We start from the raw sequence: 21,736 nt of genomic DNA, 5'->3' as shown, positions 1-21,736 counted from the left end.
GGATCCACGTGACCCGAAACATGTTGTGATCACATAAAGTATTTTGCACCAGAGTCTGCGGATCATGTGCTCCATCCTATCCCTCGTTGTTTTAAGATAGCATGGGATCTGTGGTATCTGAACATATCTATATTCAAAATTGAAACTGGCCTATTACTTTTGGGTACAAAATTCACGTGCATGTTAATTGCTCTGATGACTTCTTTTGTAGTGGTCACAGCATCTACAGTATTGATCTGAGATACAATATAGTGAAGTATGATCTGTTGAAAATTCATTTAGCATTTTCACAGGTTAACTGGTTATACTACCTTGTTTAGTTAAAATGTTTAAGACATAGGGGGATGTTAAGTTTGTTGGTGTACTATTACTGTATCTTATTCTTTTGCCACTAAAATATCTGTCTGGGCCATGATAATTGTTCCACAGATCTTCAAGAAATTTTGTGCGTTAGAGCGACATCAAAAATGGTTAATGTCAATATTCCATTTAAATACTATAGTTGTTAGTGAATGGTCTGACCAGGGAAAGTTAAGTTTCCACAGTTTAAGTTAATATTCGGTGTCTTTGTCCCAGCACCCTGATTTAAGCCAGTTTCAGCTTGTATATGTAATAAGGTTAAGTGCCTTTGGAAAAATGGAAACTTAATTAAGGAAAAATTGTTTTGGTGCCAGAGTTAAAATTAGGAATGCACCCTTAAGATTCAGCCAAATACCGAACCAAATCCGAATCTGGATTTGGCAGAAAGATTCAGCCAAATCCAAATCCAAATCCTGCTGAAAAAGGCTGAATCCTGCCCAAATCCGAACCGAATCCTGGATTCAGTGCAGCCCTGGTTAAAATAATAATTAAGAGAAAAAAAGGTAGTATATAATAAAAAAAACAGTATTTGTATTGTGCTGCTTTGTTTTTCACTGGTCTCTCTGGTCTCCACAGCGACTTCTCAAGAGATAGTAGTGGCATGAGCAACAATTGAGGTTTTCCATCCAATACTTAGACACAGTAACTTAACTTGGTGGGGGCGGGCCCTGGTGCGGGCCTTGCAGACGGCCCGCCCCCACCCTCGTCTGCGCGATTTTTCTCTGCCGCTGCAGCCGACTCCAGCCGGCTGCAGCGCGCACGATCTTCCGGGGGGGCCCTGGCCCATTTGCACCCACTTCTCCCCCGGTAGTTACGCCCCTGCTTAGATACATAATTTACAGTCCAGGTGATCAGTGTTTATCTTATGGAGCTATCAGGCTGCTAAAAACCCTGTATTTTGTCAGTAGGGAAGCCGGTGGGTATAGTTATTTAATTGTTAGCAGCGAGTAGGCTCCATGCACTTCCAATAAAAAATAACCAATGAGCTAGATTAAGGTCTGCAGGTCAAAATTTAAATGGTAGGAGCTTGAATACAATTGATGCCCCTCATTTAGATCAATGAAGGTGTTTGCCATGTAGAGCTCCATCATGGTGCAACCATCTGGGATGTTGAGCTATAATGCCCACTGAATTATTATTTTCTTTCTAAATGTTTCACATGTGGCCATTCCTTTCTATTTACTGGTCCTGAAGTAAAAACAATGAAAAAGCAGGCTATTATGATTTTTACTTGAATCACTTCCTTGAATATTCCACCTCTATCATGTGCAGGATTTGCATCTAGGCTTCACTTACCAATGTAATCTTGGCTGTACTTTTCAGTTGCTCCCAGGCACAACACCATTACATCTCTCTGAGCTGAGCCTTCACAACAGATGGAAGAAGAGTTGGATGCTGTTGGACTGCAATGCTCAACATGGTGATATTTGATGAAATGAATAGATGCCAGAAGTTCTTATCAAAAGTATTGATTTAATTAAAGGGGAACTATCGTGAAAATGAAAATGTAATATAAGCTATCTCATACTGAAATAAGAAACTTTTTAAATACAATTAATTAATTATTCTGCATTGTTTCTGAAATAATCAACTTTATGTTCACTATCCCTCTCTCAGCATCTGTTTCTCTTCATTCTGTCTTCATGCAGCAGTTGGGTCAGATGAATGATCCAATATATCTTATAGGGGGGCTCCTTTTCCTAGCAGATGTATTAGAGCTCACGCAACTGATTCCAGTACAAACAAAATCTAATAAAATAACTGCCTTTTGCACAAATTCTGCATGTAGAGAGACAAGATGTCTGGTGATTTTAATAGAGTGAGCTCTAATACATCTACTAGGAAAAATTAGCCCCCCCTATAAGATATATTGGATCATTCATTTGACACCCAACTGCTGCATGAAGACAGAATGAAGAGAAACAGATACTGAGAGAGGAATAGTGAAGATAAACTTGATTATTTCAGAAACAATGCAGAATATTTAATTGATTGTATTTAGAACGTTTCTTATTTCAGTATGATGAAGCTTATGAAAGGAAATGAAGAGTTAATTGCAGTGGAGTTGAAAACTAACCCTAAAAAAGTTTTTTAAATATATTAATAGTAAAAAGATGCAGGTTGAGAGTGTTGCTTCATTAAATAATGTTACCAGTATGGTTGTAACAGATACAGAAAAGGCAAATGTGCTAAATCAGTTCTTTTTCTTCAGTGTATACAATAGAGGAGTCTGAGTTCCCAGGCTCACTTTATAGGTGCACTAATGGCTCAGTTCAATCTAGTCAGTGGCTGACTCAGGATATGATTCATAAAGCTTTTATAAAAATTAATGTAAACAGGGCTCCAGGGCCTGATGGCATACACCCCCGGTTTCTAAGAAAGCTTACTTCGGTTTTAGACCAGCCCCTATTTCTGATTTTCTCAGATTCACTTTCATCTGGTATGGTGCCTATGGATTGGAGAAAAGCTGATGTTATTCCAATATTTAAAAAGGGATTACGATCTCAGCCTGGCAATTATAGGCAAGTAAGTTTGACATCTGTGGTGAGCAAATTATTTGAAGGCTTGTTAAGGGATCACATTCAAAATTTTGTCCTAGTGAATGGCATTATGAGCAGCAATCAGCATGGCTTTATGAAGGATAGGTCATGCCAGACTAATTTGATAGCTTTTTATGATGTGGTAAGTAAGATGCTGGACAGTGGGGGGGCAGAAGAAGTGATCTATTTGGATTTTGCCAAAGCTTTTGATACTGTGCCCCACAAACGACTGCTTTATAAACTAAGGTCTGTTGGGCTTAATGAAGTTGTTTGCACATGGATAGGAAACTGGTTACAGGATCGGGTACAGAGGGTGGTTGTTAATAGTACATTCTCTACTTGGAGTAAGGTTCTTAGTGGGGTCCCCCAGGGCTCAGTATTGGGTCCACTTTTATTTAACTTGTTCATTAAAGGGATACTGTCATGGGAAAAAAATTTTTTTTCAAAATGAATCAGTTAACAGTGCTGCTCCAGCAGAATTCTGCATTGAAATCCATTTCTCAAAAGAGCAAACAGATTTTTTTATATTCAATTTTGAAATCTGACATGGGGCTAGACATTTTGTCCATTTCCCAGCTGCCCCATGTCATGTGACTTGTGCCTGCACTTCAGGAGAGAAATGCTTTCTGGCAGGCTGCTGTTTTTCCTTCTCAATGCAACTGAATGTGTCCCAGTGGGACATGGGTTTTTACTATTGAGTGTTGTTCTTAGATCTACCAGGCAGCTGTTATCTTGTGTTAGTGAGCTGTTATCTGGTTACCTTCCCATTGTTCTTTTGTTTGGCTGCTGGGGGGGAAAAGGGAGGGGGTGATATCACTCCAACTTGCAGTACAGCAGTAAAGAGTGATTGAAGTTTATCAGAGCACAAGTCACATGACATGGGGCAGCTGGGAAATTGACAAAATGTCTAGCCCCATGTCAGATTTCAAAATTGAATATAAAAAAATCTGTTTGCTCTTTTGAGAAATGGATTTCAGTGCAGAATTCTGCTGGAGCAGCACTATTAACTGATTCATTTTGGAAAAAAATTTTTTTCCCATGACAGTATCCCTTTAATGACTTAGGGGAGGGTGTTGTAAGTAATGTATCAGTGTTTGCAGATGACACAAAATTATCCAGCCCAATTAATTCCATCCAGGATGTGGCATCCTTGCAACACGATCTTGACAAACTTGCAATCTGGGCAGCTAAGTGGCAAATGAGATTCAATGTTGATAAATGTAAAGTCATGCACCTGGGATGTAAAAATATCCAAGCCACTTATACCCTTAATGGGACTGCACTAGGCAAATCCATTATGGAAAAGGACCTTGGAGTCCTTGTAGATGATAAACTTGGCTGTAGCAAGCAATGCCAGTCAGCAGCATCAAGGGCAAATAAGGTCTTGAGCTGTATTAAAAGGGGCACAGAGTCACGGGAGGAGGGGGTCTTTCTTCCACTGTATAGAGCACTTGTAAGACCCCAACTAGAATATGCCGTACAGTTTTGGTCTCCATCACTCAAACAGTACATTATTGTATTAGAGAGGGAACAGAGAAGGGCAACTAAGCTGGTAAAAGGTATGGAAAATCTTAGCTATGAGGAAAGACTGGCCAAATCGGGAATGCTCACGCTGGAGAAGTGGTGCTTAAGGGGAGATATGGTAACTATGTATAAATATATAAGGGGATCATATAATAATCTCTCTAATGCTTTATTTACCAGTAGTTCTTTCCAGCTGACACGAGGTCACCCATTCCGATTAGAAGAAAAGAGGTTCCGCCTAAATATTCGGAAGGGGTTTTTTACAGTGAGAGCTGTGAAGATGTGGAATTCTCTCCCTGAATCAGTGGTACTGGCTGATACATTAGATAGCTTTAAGAAGGGGTTGGATGGCTATTTAGCAAGTGAGGGAATACAGGGTTATGGAAGATAGCTCATAGTACAAGTTGATCCAGGGACTAGTCCAATTGCCATTTTGGAGTCAGGAAGGAATTTTTTCCCCTCTGAGGCAAATTGGAGAGCCTTCAGATTGGGTTTTTTTTGCCTTCCTCTGGATCAACTAGCAGTTAGGCAGATAAAAAAAAAAAAATCTAAAAGGTCGAACTTGATGGACGTGTGTCTTTTTTCAACCTTACTTACTATGTTACATTACATTTTAATTTTCACAATAGTTCCCCTTAAACAAAGTATAATACTTGCATACCTCAGGTACTTTCTCCTAGTGTCCCAGACTCAAGGGAGTCCCTACACCTGGTGAGCACCACCTGGCAAACTACCCCAGCCTCCTAGCATCTAGAAGTGTATTATGACAGAAACTACTATCTATTATCCACTATCTACGGCCCCTTTACATAACTTTACTAAGGGCTGGTTCCCTTACAGAACTATTTTCCAGGCCCCCCAGCACATCCACTGCTTGTAACAGATGCATTGAATCACATGTTCCCACCCCTTAAAAAAAATAGAAGAAATGTTCTCACCACCCCTGGGCCTGTGGGTACACATCCCTCCCTCAGGGCATAGGTTACTGGTCCCGGGATTTAAAGACTCCGTTAAGAAGCAAATTGTGAACTTTACATGTAATTTCTAAAGACTCCAAATTATTTGCGGGCACTGCAACTTGCGTGTGACTTACCAATGCCGGTACAAATTTGTGTCCACATTGATAAATCAAGTGCAAGTTTCTTTTGTGATTTTATTGTATATAGGTAGGTACGCCATTTTGTTCCTACTACAGTATGTACTGTATTTACTGTATATGGCTGAAATGACAATAAAATCCACTTAAATTGACTTGACTTGCATTGTATCGTTTCTTCAGTGGCAACACACATGGGACTGGAAACACACACACTGCACCTTGTGCAATTAAATAAAGCCTCTAGACAATTTTTTTCAGGTTACTAAACATATGTTATGTTTGCTTCTTATTTTCATATAAAGCCTCTAAAGCACATCTGTTGTATGTTGTGTTGTATGTGTGTGTTGTATGTGTGTGTAGATGTGTGCCTGCTACCCTGACTGCACTCGTCAGCATGTTCGCTAAATACATGAAGATTCAGTTCTATTTTCTTGCGAATAGGTTTTGACAACTGAGAAAAGTGAAGGGAACAGGGAACACCAGCATTAAAAAAATAGCAAATATTTTATTTCATAATACTTAGGGGCCGATTCACCAAGGGTCGAATATCGAGGGTTAATTAACCCTCGATATTCGACTGGGAATTAAAATCCTTCGACTTCGAATATCGAAGTCGAAGGATTTTAGCGCAAATAGTTTGATAGATTTTTCCTTCGATCGAACAATTAAATCCTTCGAATCGAATGATTCGAAGGATTTTAATCCAACGATCAAAGGAATATCCTTCGATCAAAAAAACTTAGGAAAGCCTATGGGGACCTTCCCCATAGGCTAACATTGAGTTCGGTAGGTTTTAGATGGCGAACTAGGGGGGTCGAAGTTTTTTCTTAAAGAGACAGTACTTCAACTATCGAATGGTCGAATAGTCGAACGATTTTTAGTTTGAATCCTTCAATTCGAAGTCGTAGTCGAAGGTCGAAGTAGCCCATTCGATGGTCGAAGCAGCCCAAAAAACACTTCGAAATTCGAAGTTTTTTTACTTCGAATCCTTCACTCGAAGTTAGTGAATTGGCCCCTTATTGTCATGATACAGGCCTGTAATAGTTAATAAAGCAGGCCAAGGTATCATGAAAAAGCATTTCTGCCAATACCTACATCAGACATATAACAGGCCTCTCTTTACTAATGTCTGGAGTCCTGGCTGATAAGATCCATTCCATGTGGAGGGGGAAAGCCCAAGGAGGGATAACTTAAAGTTCACATCAAGACCCCTTACAGGTGAAATGAAGGTCACACAAAACATAAATGCAAACATACAGTGTTCATCCTCACATAACCCAGACCTATTGTACCAACAGTATAAAAAAAACTTGTGATGGGTTCAATTCAAGGTAATATCAGCTTTCATTTCAGATGAATCCAAACATCACTAGGTTTGGTACTCTGTATATCAGATGTGAAGGGACAGGTCACACAGTATTGATGTTTAGTATCTATGGGATCCATGAAAGAATTATTAACCCATGAATATAATATCATCTCTCTCCTATGTTCCTATAAGAAGTTATGATCATTATATTGTTGGCCTAGTCCTACTCACAAATCTGTGTCCTGCTAGGCCATGCCCCTTGCATTCCTGAGGGAGGGGGAATGTCCAGTTATCTGATGCTCCTGAAATCACTAATAAATTGTCAGCTCTTCTGACTAAAAATGGGATTTTTTAGGAGGACCCATTTCCATGGGGAGTTATCCCATTTGTTTGTCCTTGCCTCCAGGACCAGGAATGCTAGATCTTTGAAGCTAAGTATAGGTTTTCCATGTTTTCCCTTTTATTTTATAAACTGTTTGTATTATTGAATGTATGTCTCTTTTTGTAAAATCTTTTTGTTAATTGCCCTTTTTATACCTTTTATAATATTAAAGAAATAACTTAATAAGTTTGTCTTTGGTACTCTAAACAAACCAAGCCTGAAAGTTTGTACCTGTGTCACGAATGCCACCCTAAATCCAGAACCCAAACTAAACTCCCTGGTCTCGGCTCTCACTTCTGCCTATAACCACCACCTTTCACCTCGGGAGGAGCCCTCGGCTAATTGGATGCCGCCAGGTCTTATTTGAGAGAGGAGCAAAGCTAACAGTTCTGGACGAGCAAAGGGGCACGATCGTCTCACCAGGATACTGGAAGGAAGAACACCACCCGGAACAGGCAGGCCGAGCCAGCACAAGCAGAGAATCGTCAGACAGGCCGGAATCAGGATTGGAGAGCGTAGAATAGTCAGCGGACAGGCAAATAGTCAGGATTGGAGAAATCAGAGTAGTCACAGGCAGGCAAGGGTCAGGATAGAAGAGATTAGAGTAGTCAGGCAAGGCAAGGGTCAAATAACCAGAGGATCAATAAGAATCACTTAGGAAAGGCACTAGGAACAAATTAATTGAATCTAACAATGGGCCATGTGCAGTAGACTGAATTCCCCTTAAATACTATTTGAATTGCGCGCCATAGCGCGTGACGTCATCACGCCGGCGCATAAACTTGGAAATGTGCCGGCGCATGCGCCATAGGAGAACCAGCACTAAAGAGGAAGGCAGCTTGCGGCGGGTGTCTCCGCCGGAGACGTGGCGGTATCCACACCGCCCACTAGACAACAAGGGTGAGTCCTTACAACCTGTGAGCCTTAGCCCTCTGCATATTATATGCTATTTGACCATTTGAGTGCTGGTAGGAAGTGTGTGCGTTAATTACATTAACCCTTTCACTACTAGAGAACCTGGTTTCTCTCAACACCACTGTGAAGTTTGAGAGTGGTGTCAGCCAGTTTTGTGTGGGTTTTATCGGTGGTGGTTGGTGTTTGGGGTGTTGTTAATCGTGACACATATACAACCCAATGCATTTCAACCCAATATAAGGGGTCTTCATCAGGGGAACATGTGAAAAATACAAATGTAGGTGGTTTTCTTTTTTAGTATATAATTATAATGAAATAAATTATTTGCTATTTCTCAGGGCTGGTATGCCGTTCCTTTCACTTCTTTCTGGTCTCTATATTATGGGGAATGACAAATAGCCCCCGCACAGTGAGCATCCAGCCTTTTGCCAATTGTTTTATGGTGTGCCAAACTAACATATAAATACTATAGGTTTTGACACCTGACATCCTTGGCTGAAACCAAATATCAATCCTGATAGGCTATTGTTACATTTTTCATAAAGCTACATTTTTTGAAAAGCAAGAGCCTTGATCTGAAACTCAAACAAAGCAGATAATTATATTTATATACTAATATGTATGACTATATTTTTAGCTTCTGCAATTCATTAAACAAACATACGTGCGTGCCATTAGCAGTTTCTGTCAAATTAATATTATAATGCTTAGAATTAAATTTTTATGCTATAGTCTTTCACTTATATGGAACCTTCTGAAGAGTATTTTTGATTTTTCACTTTTAAATATTCTAACCAATATCAATTATAAATAAAGAACCCTGGGTAGGAAGAAAACCCCCCATTACATTAATCTTATTAAACAAGTGTTATGTGAAAATAACCCAGATATAACATGCTGAGAAATTGATTTCCCTGTTGAATTTTTCCATGTATTATTAAAGTTTTGCTTTCTTTTATGTTTTAAACCATATAAAGTGTAATTGTGCAACATTTTGTAACCCGCAGCGTGCAAATTTATTTCATTTCCCAAATTAATTACACGAATTTGCTGCTGAATATGCATATTATTGTTAAGAGTTAGGTTAAAATGCTGAACCAAGCAAAAAATGGCAAATCATTAGAATTGCTGGGCTACTTGGATAAGCGCTACCTGTGCAAATAGAATTCAATTTAAAACCCTGACGTTTTCATGAATTGCCCCATGCGTTTGGCTTACGCAACTGCTGCAGTTTTTACTATTACATGTTATACAGCTGCGTTACACTGTATTTTGGAAAACTCAAGATGCACCATTCTTTTGCAGTCAATTTGTGTTTAAAATATTCGTTTTGACGCCTTACGCAAAAAAAAAAGTAATTTGCGATAGAACCCTAAAGCAGAAAACATCCACAAGAAAAAAAAGAATGAAGATAAGGAGCCTAAAATGTTCTCACAGCCTGGCAGGGAAGAGTATTCACAAACCGCAAACCACAAGTGGCCCACAGCTCAATATTCTGAATCTGGAGTAATTGGCAATAACGGTTTCACCTGCTGCTGTGTTACTCTCTATGTGAAACAAACAACAAATAAATCAAACACAACAGTACATTGTTGTTTTATAGGCAGATTATGAAAAGCAGAACGTATGGTAGATGGAAAAATGTCTTTAACCCTAGAAGTCAAATATTTTCTTATACAAATATGTAGATATATATGACTGTAGTCGATCTGCTACAGTCCCAGCAAATACATTTCCAATGCCCTTAAAGGTGAACTAAAGCTTAAGTAAAGAAGTAGGCTAGACATGTTGTACATTATGTTTTGGGATTCTTTACTAGGCCAAGGCAACCACAGCCCGTTAGCAGTAAACATCTGTGCCCCAAAGATGCCCCTGAAGTTCCTCGTCTTCTTTTCTGCTGATTCATTGCACGTGCTTTGGGCTGCTGCCAGTTACTGAACTTATGGGCCAACTCACAATATGTTGAGCATGTATAATATAAATGTCACAGAATAAGGCTGGTTAGTAAAAAAACCAGAGCAAGTATATATGTATTCCCTGGGGAATATATATAAGGAGATCAGCGCCTGTGGCAACAGAAATTAGAAACAAGCATAGCGTAATACGTTCAATTAAAGGGAATATCACCCTGTGTGTGTGAAAAAATTATTTATAAATGTGCTCCCCTTTTCCTTGGGCAGCTACTAATTAACAGAAGAAAGACAAATCAAGGTGAATACAAGGAGAAAAGATGTTCTTCATATACAGCAAAGGTGCAATCCGATAGTAAAGTACCTCCACACTCTGTGTAAATTGCCTACTTACAAACCACTGCTGTGGCGTTATGCATATAAAGAAAAATCCTTTCTGGTCTCTCCTCCAGGTCACCGCTCCTGCCAGACTCCGGATTAGAAATAGGAACCGAGGATAGTGTGATACCGTTTTTATTGAAATATAATTATAATCAAGTAAAAATACACTCACATTTACCCTCTTTGGGTAATACGCCTTCAGTCCCAAAAAGTTTGTGTGTGTAAAAAAATCAGTAATAATTGGTACATTGCAGCTCAGAAACACTCACAATTAACATCACAATTAATAATCAGCCCTGTCACATCAATTTATAAGGGCTCTTACTCATGAGCGTTTTTACCTGCGCTCCATTGCGTTCCATTTTCAGCGTTCAGCCGCAGGGGAGCGCAGGAATAGACGCATTACATTTTTTCAAATGGGGCTGTACTCACACAGGCGCATGTAGGCACCGAACGCAGGAAAAATGCAGCATGTTGCGTCTCAACCTGCAGCCTGCAGCATAAAATCATCTGTTTATTTGACTATACACATAAGAGCCTTTGAGCCCACAACTCAGAGAGAATGGTGTTCCTTGAAACTGAAATATATGCCAAGGACATACCTCAATTTTTAAAGGGGTTGTTCACCTTTAAGTTAGCTTTTAGTATGTACAATGTCCAATTATAAGCAACTTTTCAATTGGTCCTCATTTATTTTTAAATATATATTTTTATAAACTGCCTTCTTCTCACTCTCAGTTTCTTATTTAAATCAATGCATGGTTGCTAGGGTAATTTGAACCGTAGCAACCATATTGCTGAAATTGGAGAGCTGCTAAATAAAACTGGAGAGTGAGAGAGAGAGACAAGGGAAGCTATAAGACAGGGTACAAGGCAGAACAGGACAGGAAGCAGGAACAGGCAAGGCAGGTACAAGGTGAAGTCAGGGAAAGGTACAAGGTGGAACAGGAAATGAGAACAGGCAAGGCAAGGGTCAGATCAAGGTCAAGGCTGGGAAGGAACAAGGTAGGGTAAAGCAAGATAAGACAAGATAGACAAGGACAGGCAGACCAAGGCAAGGAGGAATAACAAGGAAAAGGTCAAGCGCTTGAACAACCTAGTTACTAGCCTGGCAAGGAGGGTTCTAAGGGCTGGCCTTAAATAGGGCAGAGTCAGCCCTGATTGGCTGATTGCAACTAATCAGGCTGCAGCTGGGCTGGGGCTGCAGAGGCCAGGTAACATATAGCGAGCAAACCTACAGGGTGCTCACCTGGCCAAATGGTTAAGGCATCGAGCCAGAAACCCAAAGGGCCCTGCCTTGAATCCCAGTAATACCTGAAATACCTGACAGTTTGATAGGTAGACTACCAGTAAACAATTCTGTTCCTTCACCCTTTGCTGTGACGTCTTTATAAACAAAAAATCATTACTATTAATCAAATTATCTACCTTGCAAGAATGAGATAGCTTCAGTTTCCCTATTTACCATCTTTAATTCAAGAAAAAAGATAACTCATAGTTTTTTCCTAGTTAAAATAGGCAAAAAGTATGTTCAGCACACATATTAAAGTAATGAAAATATCATGTAGTGTTGCCCTGCACTGGTAAACTGATCTGCTTTCTTCAGAAACACTACATATAAACAAGCTGCTGTGTAGCAATGGTGGAAATTGAAAAAAGTCTATATGGCATTACTGGCACAACTACTATAGTTCATATAAACAAGCTGCTGTGTAGCAATGGTGGAAATTGAAAAAAGTCTATATGGCACAGGATAAATAGTGGATAACAGATAACATTATATTCTACAGAGCTTATCGGTTATCTGCTGTGTAACCTGCGCCTTTTCCTGGCTGCCTCCATTGCTACACAACATATTTATTATATTTATATAAACAATAGTAGTGTTTCTTAAGCAAACACAGCAGTTTTACACTGCATTATATTTGAATTACTTTAAAACACAATGTTTTGGATGTTACTGTTCCTTTAATTATTGAAGTCAAGTTGAACAAGAGGTATGCTGTCTTGTTAATGTAAAATTGCTCAGAATGCTCTTCTCACAGTTTAGATGTTTTATTTTAATGTTCATGATATTAGCAGTTTATACAATTCAAATATCATGAATATGTAGCAGGATCATCCTCTGCTGCTGTTCTGTCCATACAGGGTCACAATTATCTTGACAAGAGCCTCTTAAAATAAGTCTGCTCTGTAATGCTTTATAAGTGTTTGGGGTTGATGTCCTTCACATGTTCCTGCTTCTCCTGTCTATGTTGCAGCAAATCATCTTGTTAAATGAGACTTATTTATTCCAGACACTTGCTTTCCCTGATTTTTATAGGCCTTCTGCCAAGACCATCCATCTTCTAAGAGTGGATAATGATGCTATTATTTCTCACTGTAACATGTTGTGATAACAAAAAGTCCATTTGTTTAACATGTAGAGTCTGTCTTGTTAATATGGATTTGAAGACATCTCTGCAGCTCTAGTGTGTGCTTAGGTTCTTCATATGCTAGCTCTAAGTCTGGAGTACAGATGATGAAAACTATGTTTAGTAGAATGATAAATATGGGTATAAGAAAAAGGTGACATTTATGGGAAAAGAGCAGGAAAGGAGGCTATTAAAACAGGATAAAATGGAAAATAGGACAATGAAAAAAATGAGAAAATGGGGCATTCAGAATAATATACTAACAATTAGGCAGGTTTCATCTTGGAAAAAAGTTTGAACTTGAAAATGTGTGTTTTGTAACGTCAACTTCTATATGATGTGTACAAATAGTAGGAAACAAAGAGGACCTTAAATCAATATAAAATAAAAGTGAAAGTAGACCAATAAAAAATGACTTGAATGATTGTTACACTATGGGGTTACTACAGGCAGGGTGAAAAGTGCAGAATAAAGGTGCAAGCTGCCATGTTTTTTGGACGTTGTGCCATGCCCTGCTTAAGAAGAATTATATATATAAAAAATATATCTGAGCAGAGATTTGCACACTCCCCATGAATACAGTGCTGCTTATATTTTGTAGTGCTGTATTCATGAGGGGTAAGTGGCTGGAATACCATAGGCACCTCACCTCCCATCCCCTACCCTTCCCTAAACTTGCATGTCATAGAGATGCATAAATCGGCAGCACATGTGGGGGCAAGCTGCAGTGGGGCCCTATACTTTCCTGCCTGCCCTATGGCAACACTGCCTAGCCATAGGGCAGACCGTAGCCAGACCCTGAATGCAAGTGCTTTTTAAATGAGCACTAAGGGGTGTGTATGTGCACCATATGTGCAGCTTTTATGATATTATATATAGCAGTGTAATAAGTGTATAAATAGGTGAGGTTCAGGCTAATATCCAATAGCTCACTTGCATTACTTCATGCATCCCCGGGATCTATTAGAAATTTTCCATATTAGGTCACTATAGACGTAAGTATTATAAACGCAAATGCAAAGTGCTCATATTCACAAAGATACTTTGATCATAAACATGTTTCTTACAAGCTGATCTGTATGCCAGTTCAAAGATTTGGACCAATTGGATCCAGGAGAGCCCTGAAATAAAAGTATTTTTAATTAAAAGGTTATCACACACACAAACGCTGATTCGCTGTTTTCTTGCTTATTTTATTCAATGCAGGTGTGGGATTCGCTATCTGGAAAATCGTTATCCAGAAAGCTCTGATTTACAGGAAGGCCGTATCTCATAGACTCCATTTTAATCAAATAATTAAAAAATTTTAAATTTCCCTTTTGTCTGTAATAATAAAAGAGTATATTGCAGTTGGTCCAAAGATATAATTAATCCTTTCTGGAGGCAGAACAATCCTATTGGCTTTAATTGTTTCAATCATTTTTAGGAGGTGTAAGATATGGTGATCCAAATTGCGGGGTAACATTCTGGGTAACAGGCCCCAAACCTGTATATAATATAATATAGTTTTTGATTCAGGTTAGTCCAGGAGTTAGGCCTATATGATATATTTAAATGAAGAAATAGGTTTCTGGTATAACAAAATATAATGATAATTTACAGTGTGGAGTGATTTCTGTCCAGTGTAATGTGTCAAATGTGTAAAGTACATAAATAAACCACTCTTTTTTCTTTCCAAAATCATTACAGTATTGGAGTACCGACCTATCAAACTCATCCATGTTTCTGCTCCATTGCCGTTGTCATCTTGGCAAGATTATTCAATACTACTTCAAAAAGCAGCACATAAATAGGTCTTGGAGGGTCAGTGATGATATTGGGGCATGTCATGTGACCTGTGCACTATGACTGAAACCAGAAGCTGGTGGTAATGATCTTGCCCAGGATGGGTAGGTGGGTTCAATAAAAGGAAGTCTACAGATGTCACCCAGCAATAAAGAAGATAGGGCAGGGAGGCAAAGATTCACTACGAAGAGACCATAGTAGAGCATTACAGTTCATTATTCTTGTCTACAAGATCTTTCAGATGAAGCATTTTCTACCTTTCCTTGTCCTTTAAATAAAAAATACAGGTACGGGATCCATTATCCAGAAACCTGTTTTCCAGAAAGCTCCAAATTACAGAAATGTTGTCTCCCATAGACTCCATTTTATCCAAATTTTTCAAAAATGATTTCCCTTTTCTCTGTAATAATAAAACAGTAGCTTGCACTTGATCCAAACTAAGATATAATTAATCCTTATTGGAAGCAAAACCAGCCTATTGGGTTTACATGATTTCTTAGTAGACTCAAGGTATGAAGAACAAATTATGGAAAGATCCGTTATCTGGGTAACCCCAGGTCTCGAGCATTTTGGAGAACAAGTCCCATACTTGTATTTGGTTGCCTCATTTAGTGCCAGGAAAGTCTTTCTGGGGTATTTCCCATCATCGTTCCAGAAACATACATACAGTTGTTTGGGTAATAAACATTTATTCAGGAGTGCTGTCGATATTGCTGAAGGATGCAAGTAGTCTTAAAATGTGACTTTTATCTAAATATTTGCCACAATAGCAATTGCTTGACTCGTGGTTTAACTCCAATGATTCAAGAAGTTTGCTTCCCCCTCTTTGTGATTCAGCCAAATGTTTTCCTCTCCATTAATAACCCACCAACAATGGACCAAGACTCAATATTTCCTAATAACTTATTGTAAAAATTCTGTGTAAAAATCAATACAGCGTTGAGCAGCAAAACATATACTGTAGCTAAAAAAAGCAAGTTAGTAAAGGCCTTGCGACGTTATACTCATTATTAGCAAGAACAGAGGGAAGCACTGATTCTCATATATTAACTTACATATTATATGATCCTTTAGGGACACATGATTCCTATAATAGGAAAACAAAAAAATCATTACATAAGCACTTACAAATATCACACCTGCCAATATCAGCTACTGTAGTATGGACCTGCATACATTTTTTTTAGTCTCGTTCTTGTTCTTTATGGAAAAAACATGCCTTGACAATGGAAAGCCCATATAGCTGACAAGCTGCAATATCTGTACAAGAAATAAGAACATTTTAAATGAATTATTTATTCATAAACTAAATGTCAAAAAGGATTTTATGGACTTGACCAGAATTTAAATGACTGTATTGACTTTAAAGGGAGGGAAACAAAAAAAAAAAAACCAATGTTTTCAGCAGTTTTTGCTTGCTTACAATAAATGATTGGTTGGGGGAAGGATTGATGTAAAGGAAGTATAAGCCTGATTTACTATGAGGTTGCCTTTGGAACTGCCTCAGCACAAGTGTCCCAAGGTTTATTGTTGTTATTAAACATTCTGGCCAATTGAACAGGTTGCTTAGGTTATGTGTTTTGCATGACATAAAAAAATCACCCCCCAACTGCTTGACTTTGAAGAGAAAGGTCCATAGCAATCGTAGCAGTAGTTTTGCTTAAATTTTATAAAATCAAATATTAAATTGTGTGTTGACTGTAGATTTAGTCAGTTAAATATAAAATACAGGTATGGGTTCCGTTATCTGGAAACCCGTTATCCAGAAAGCTCCAAATTATGGAAAGGCTGTCTCCCATAGACGTGATGAAGCCACTTTGGTTTGTGTGTTTAACACAGAATATCCAAAAACGATTAACCCAATATATCCCTGAGGTTTAGTAGAGTGAAATGAACCTTTATGTTCATAGGATTCAGTCTAAAGATGGACATACTCAAGCTGCTGACTCAGTCCATCTAGGCTGTGTTGGCAGCCAACTGGCCTGTCCATGGGACCCTTGGGAGTGCCTTTCCAATTGATATCTGTCAAAATGATGCCAGGTATCTGGAGGGCAGATTTGGAAATCTCAGCAGACATCCTCATCCAATGGTTCTTTGTAGGCCCAGTGTATGACCGGATCATTGGCAGCAACATGTGTATTGTCAAATCGGGCAAAGGTCATCTAATCTGGCAACTTCACCACAAAAGAGGACCTCAACATGTGTAGCTTAAAGGGATTCTGTCATGATTTCTTTTGGTGTATTTTTTTATTTCTAAATTATTATCTGTACAGTATATACATTGTAAATAATTCACACCATATAAAATGTTAATCCTGAACCAACATGTGTATTTGTTTAAAGGAAAACTATAGCCCCATAATAACATAGCAACAGATTTATATTAAACTAAATGACATATTGAAGTTTCTTTTCAAACTGGAATATATATTTAAGTAAATATTGCCCTTTTACATCTCTTGCCTTGAACCACCATTTCGTGATGGTCTGTGTGCTGTCTCAGAGATCACCTGACCAGAAATACTACAACAATAACTGTAACAGGAAGAAGTGAGGAAGCAAAAGACAGAACTCTGTCTGTTAATTGGTTCATGTGACCTAACATGTATGGTTTGTTTGCATGCACCATGAATCCTACGATCCCAGAGGGCTATTTTTTAAAATGGCAATTTTCTATTTATGATTACCCAATGGCACATACTACTAAAAGTATATTATTATGAAAATGGTTTATTTACATGAAGCAGGGTTTTACATATGAGCTGTTTTATGCAATATCTTTTTATAGAGACATACATTGTTCGGGGGGTATAGTTTAAGTTGTAATATTGGTGTATATTGGTGTATAGGCAGCCCTCTCAGGTTATTTTGCCTGATCCTGTGCATTCAGAAAGAGCCAACACTTCATGACGGAACTGCTTTCAGTTAAGCTATTGTTTCTCCTGATCAATGTAACAGAAGGAGTCACAGTGGGACTTGGATTTTTGCTATTGAGTGCTATTCTCATAACTACCAGGGAGCTGTCATCTTGTGTCAGGGAGCTGTTATCTGGTTACTTCCCCATTATTCTGCTGATGGGCTGCTGGGAGAGGGAAGGGAGGGGTGGAATCACTCCAACTTGCAGTGTAGCAGTAAGAAGTGACTGATGTTTATCAGAGTACAAGTCACATGACTGAGGACACCTGGGAAACTGACAATATGTCTAGCCCCATGTCAGATTTCAAAATTAAATATAAAAAAGTATTTTTAAAAATAGATTTCAGTGCAGAATTCTGCTGGAGCTGCACTTTTAACTGAAAAAGGAAACATGTTTTCCTGTGACTGTATCCCTATAAGGCTATACAAAATAAAAAGAAAAGAGACTGCTGGGCACTGGGCAGGTGCTCTACTTTAGTCATGTAAAAGCAGGGTGCAAAACAAACAAAACCCCAAGACCATGTAGTCAATTGTAGCCCAAAACATGTAGAAGCCCATTTACTTAGCTCGAGTGAAGGAATAGACGAAAAAATACTTTGAATTTCGAATGGTCAAATATGGCTACTTCGACCATCGAATAGGCTACTTCGACTACGACTTCGAAGTAAAAATCGTCCGACTATTCGACCATTCGATAGTCGAAGTACTGTCTCTTTAAAAAAATACTTTGACCCCCTAGTTCGCCACCTAAAACCTACCGAGGCCAATGTTAGCCTATGGGGAAAGTCCCCATAGGCTTCCTAACAATTTTCTGATCGAAGGAATATCCTTCGATCGATGGATTAAAATCCTTCGAATCATTCGATTCGAAGGATTTAATCGTTCGATCTAACGATTATTCCTTCGTTCGTTCGATCCTAGGAATAGCGCTAAATCATTTGACTTCGATATTCGAAGTCAAAGGATTTACATTCGGCAGTCGAATATCGAGGGTTAATTAACCCTCGATATTCGACCCTATGTAAATCGGCCCCGTAGTGTGAATAAATTGCACTTGCAGGACTATTAGGCTGTGTCCAGGTCTCCTTGTCCTTACTGGTAAAACCAAACTGAAAAGGGTGAAGAACATTAACGAGGGAACTCCTCCTCTGTAATCACACGGTCAGCTCCTAAAACCTCCAGCCCCCTTTATTATAAGAGAACTGCCCTTTGCTTCATCACATCACTTTCATTGTAAAATAATTGTAAAAAAATGCAGCTCTGTGCTCCAATCCAGATGATTCTCATTTCACACCGAATTTAAAATAACTGGTAGGTAGCATTAACTCTTTACTCTTACAGCAAAGGTTTGGATTTTGCTGCATAAATATTGTATAACACAGGTATGGGACCTGTTATAAAGAATGTTTGGGACCTGGGGTTTCAGGATAAGGGATCTTTCGATAATTCCATATCTTTAAGTCTACTTAAAACACTTATGGGGGAATGTAATAAAAGTCGCTAAGAGAAATATAATTCACACCAATAAGAATAAAAATCAACAACTCGCAATGTAATATTGTTCCTCAAACTGTTATTGCATTGCGAATTTTAATTGCACACTCTTAAGAAGTGCTTGAAGGTGTCGTAATCTTTTGGTGCAAAAATAACGACTTTTTCAGTAAGAATTTTTATTACATTTACTGCGCATTGGCGAAAACTATTACATTTGCAAACGGTCTTCCACTGTTGGAAGTTGTCGCTAACCAGTTTCTGTGTTCGCAAAAGCTATATTAAATTCGCACAAAGCAAACTTTGTTTGTGCAAAGGCATAACTTTTCGCATTGAGAATATTTTTTCCATTACCGACTTTTATTACATTCCCCCATTAGGGGCAGATTTATCAAGGGTCGAATTGAAAAATTTTCAAATTCGAATTTCGAGTTCGAATTTTCATGTTTTTTTTTATGGCAAACACTGTCAAATTCGACTAGGTAATTGTGAAAGTTCGATTCGTTTTTTTTTTTTAAATTCTAATTCGATATTCGAAATTTATCATACACTGGCCCTTTATGAATCGAGTTTTAAAAACTCTAATTGAATTCCAATTTGCCGGTCGATCCTATTCAACCAAGTTTGAAAAATGTATTTTTATAATAAATTGCAATTGGCTGAATTACAAGTTCATGGGAGTTTAAAATAATTCCCATGAACTTGAAATGCGACCCTTGATAAATCTGTCCCTTAAACCACTTAAACATTGAATAAACCCGATAGGATTGTTTTGTCTCCAATAAGGAATAATTATTTATAATATATACAGTATATCGTTGGGATCAAGTACAAGGTACTCTTTTCTTTTTTACTGAGATGAAGGATATAATTTTAAAAATGTTGAATTATTTTAATAACATGGAGTCTTTGGAAGATATACTTCCTGTAATTCTGAGCTTTTTGGGTAACAGGTTTCTGGATAACAGACCCCTTACCTGTATCATTTGTAAAGGAACAAGGCAGGATATTCATGATTAAAGAAGCTAGCTAGGTTATATTCCCATTCAGTTTTTAGTATGCAGAGCCAATCAGAGTAAGAGCCTTTTAATTCTGAGTAATAAAAAACTTTGCCTGCAAAACACTTTCAAGGATCACCCAACTCAATGGTGTTACCTTGTGGCCCTCTTCTCCGGCAAAATGTTTGGCAACTGAACCTTCCCCTCTCTCTATTCATTCTAAAGATGGCTATACACGTTGAGATCCGCTAGTTTTTGCGATTTCGCCAAACGACCAGATCTCTCCCCGATATGCCAACATCGAGGTGAGCGATATCGGGCTGATCCGATCGTGGGCCCTAGGGCCCAACAATCGGATTATAATGCATCCAATACGGTGGTCGGATCAAGGGACCACATCAACTAACAGATGCGGCGGAATTGTTAACTCTGCCCGATCGACATTTGGCCGACTTTCGCCCAGATATCGATCGGGGAAGCCTGTCGGAGTGCCCCACACATGGGTCAATAAGCTGCCGACTTGGTCTGCCCGTGTATGGCCAGCTTTACAGGGTTTTTAGTGGCCATTTTTTTCAAATGGTGAGCTCTAACTTTCACCCATTACTAAATAAGCCCATAGGAATGAATAGAGAGTGGGGGAATATTACTGTGGTGAGCTCGATACTCGATACTTTGATAAATCTGCCCCTGAGTCTGAGAAACATTTTGTTACATTGACAAAAGGGAGTATCGAGTTGACCTAAATTGTGTAGTGATTTATAGATTATTGACTAAACTGCCTGGAAAAAATATTGATATACTAATTCACCCTTTGAACATAGGGACTTGTTAACAACAGTTTAACCCATTAAGCACTCCATTAAGCACTCTGATGGGATGTAAACAATATATATACAGATGCAGCCACTTTGGTTTGTCTGTTTGACACAGAATAACTAAACACAGATATCCCATTTATCTCATTTAACACAGAAAACTGTGACACAACATCCCATCTAATTAAAGCATTCACCATTGTGAACAATGGTGCTTTGGTATGCTAATGAAAAGGTTAAATGCATTAAATGAGTTAAGATAACTTTAGATAACACAGTTTCTTCAATTAACTCTGAGTCATGACGCATTTAACTCACAAATCCAAGTGGCTTCATCTGTATATAAAATAGATAGTCAACTATTAAGAATCCAAAGTTGTGAATATATATATATATATATAATACACAAAAGCCATGAATATCCTGTAAATTATATCCTTATAAACGGTGAGTTCTGATGTCATCAGTTATAAACGGTGAGTTCTGATGTCATTTCCATCACATGACTCATTGAAATTTGTGTATTATAATAAATAAAGTACCCCCAGTTGTAAAATATGAGGATATTAGAAGTTACCTCGGAGTTCCATGACCTGTATAAAAACACTCGGCCTTCGGCCTCGTGTTTTATATGGTCATGAAACTCCTCGGTAACTTATAATATCCCTATATTTTACAAAAGGGGGTACTTTATTCACTATATATATATTGTTTACATCCCATCAGAGTGCTTATATATATATATATATATATAATACGCACAGTATGTACAAGTGCCATACCTGCATATACAGAATACTGTATATATATATATATATATAATATATATATATATATATATATATAGATAGATATATATATATAGATATATATATATAGATATATATATATATATAT

Source organism: Xenopus laevis, chromosome 3L (assembly GCF_017654675.1).
Source record: "Xenopus laevis strain J_2021 chromosome 3L, Xenopus_laevis_v10.1, whole genome shotgun sequence".
Classification (NCBI taxonomy): domain Eukaryota; kingdom Metazoa; phylum Chordata; class Amphibia; order Anura; family Pipidae; genus Xenopus; species Xenopus laevis.
This window is presented reverse-complemented; position numbering follows the sequence as displayed.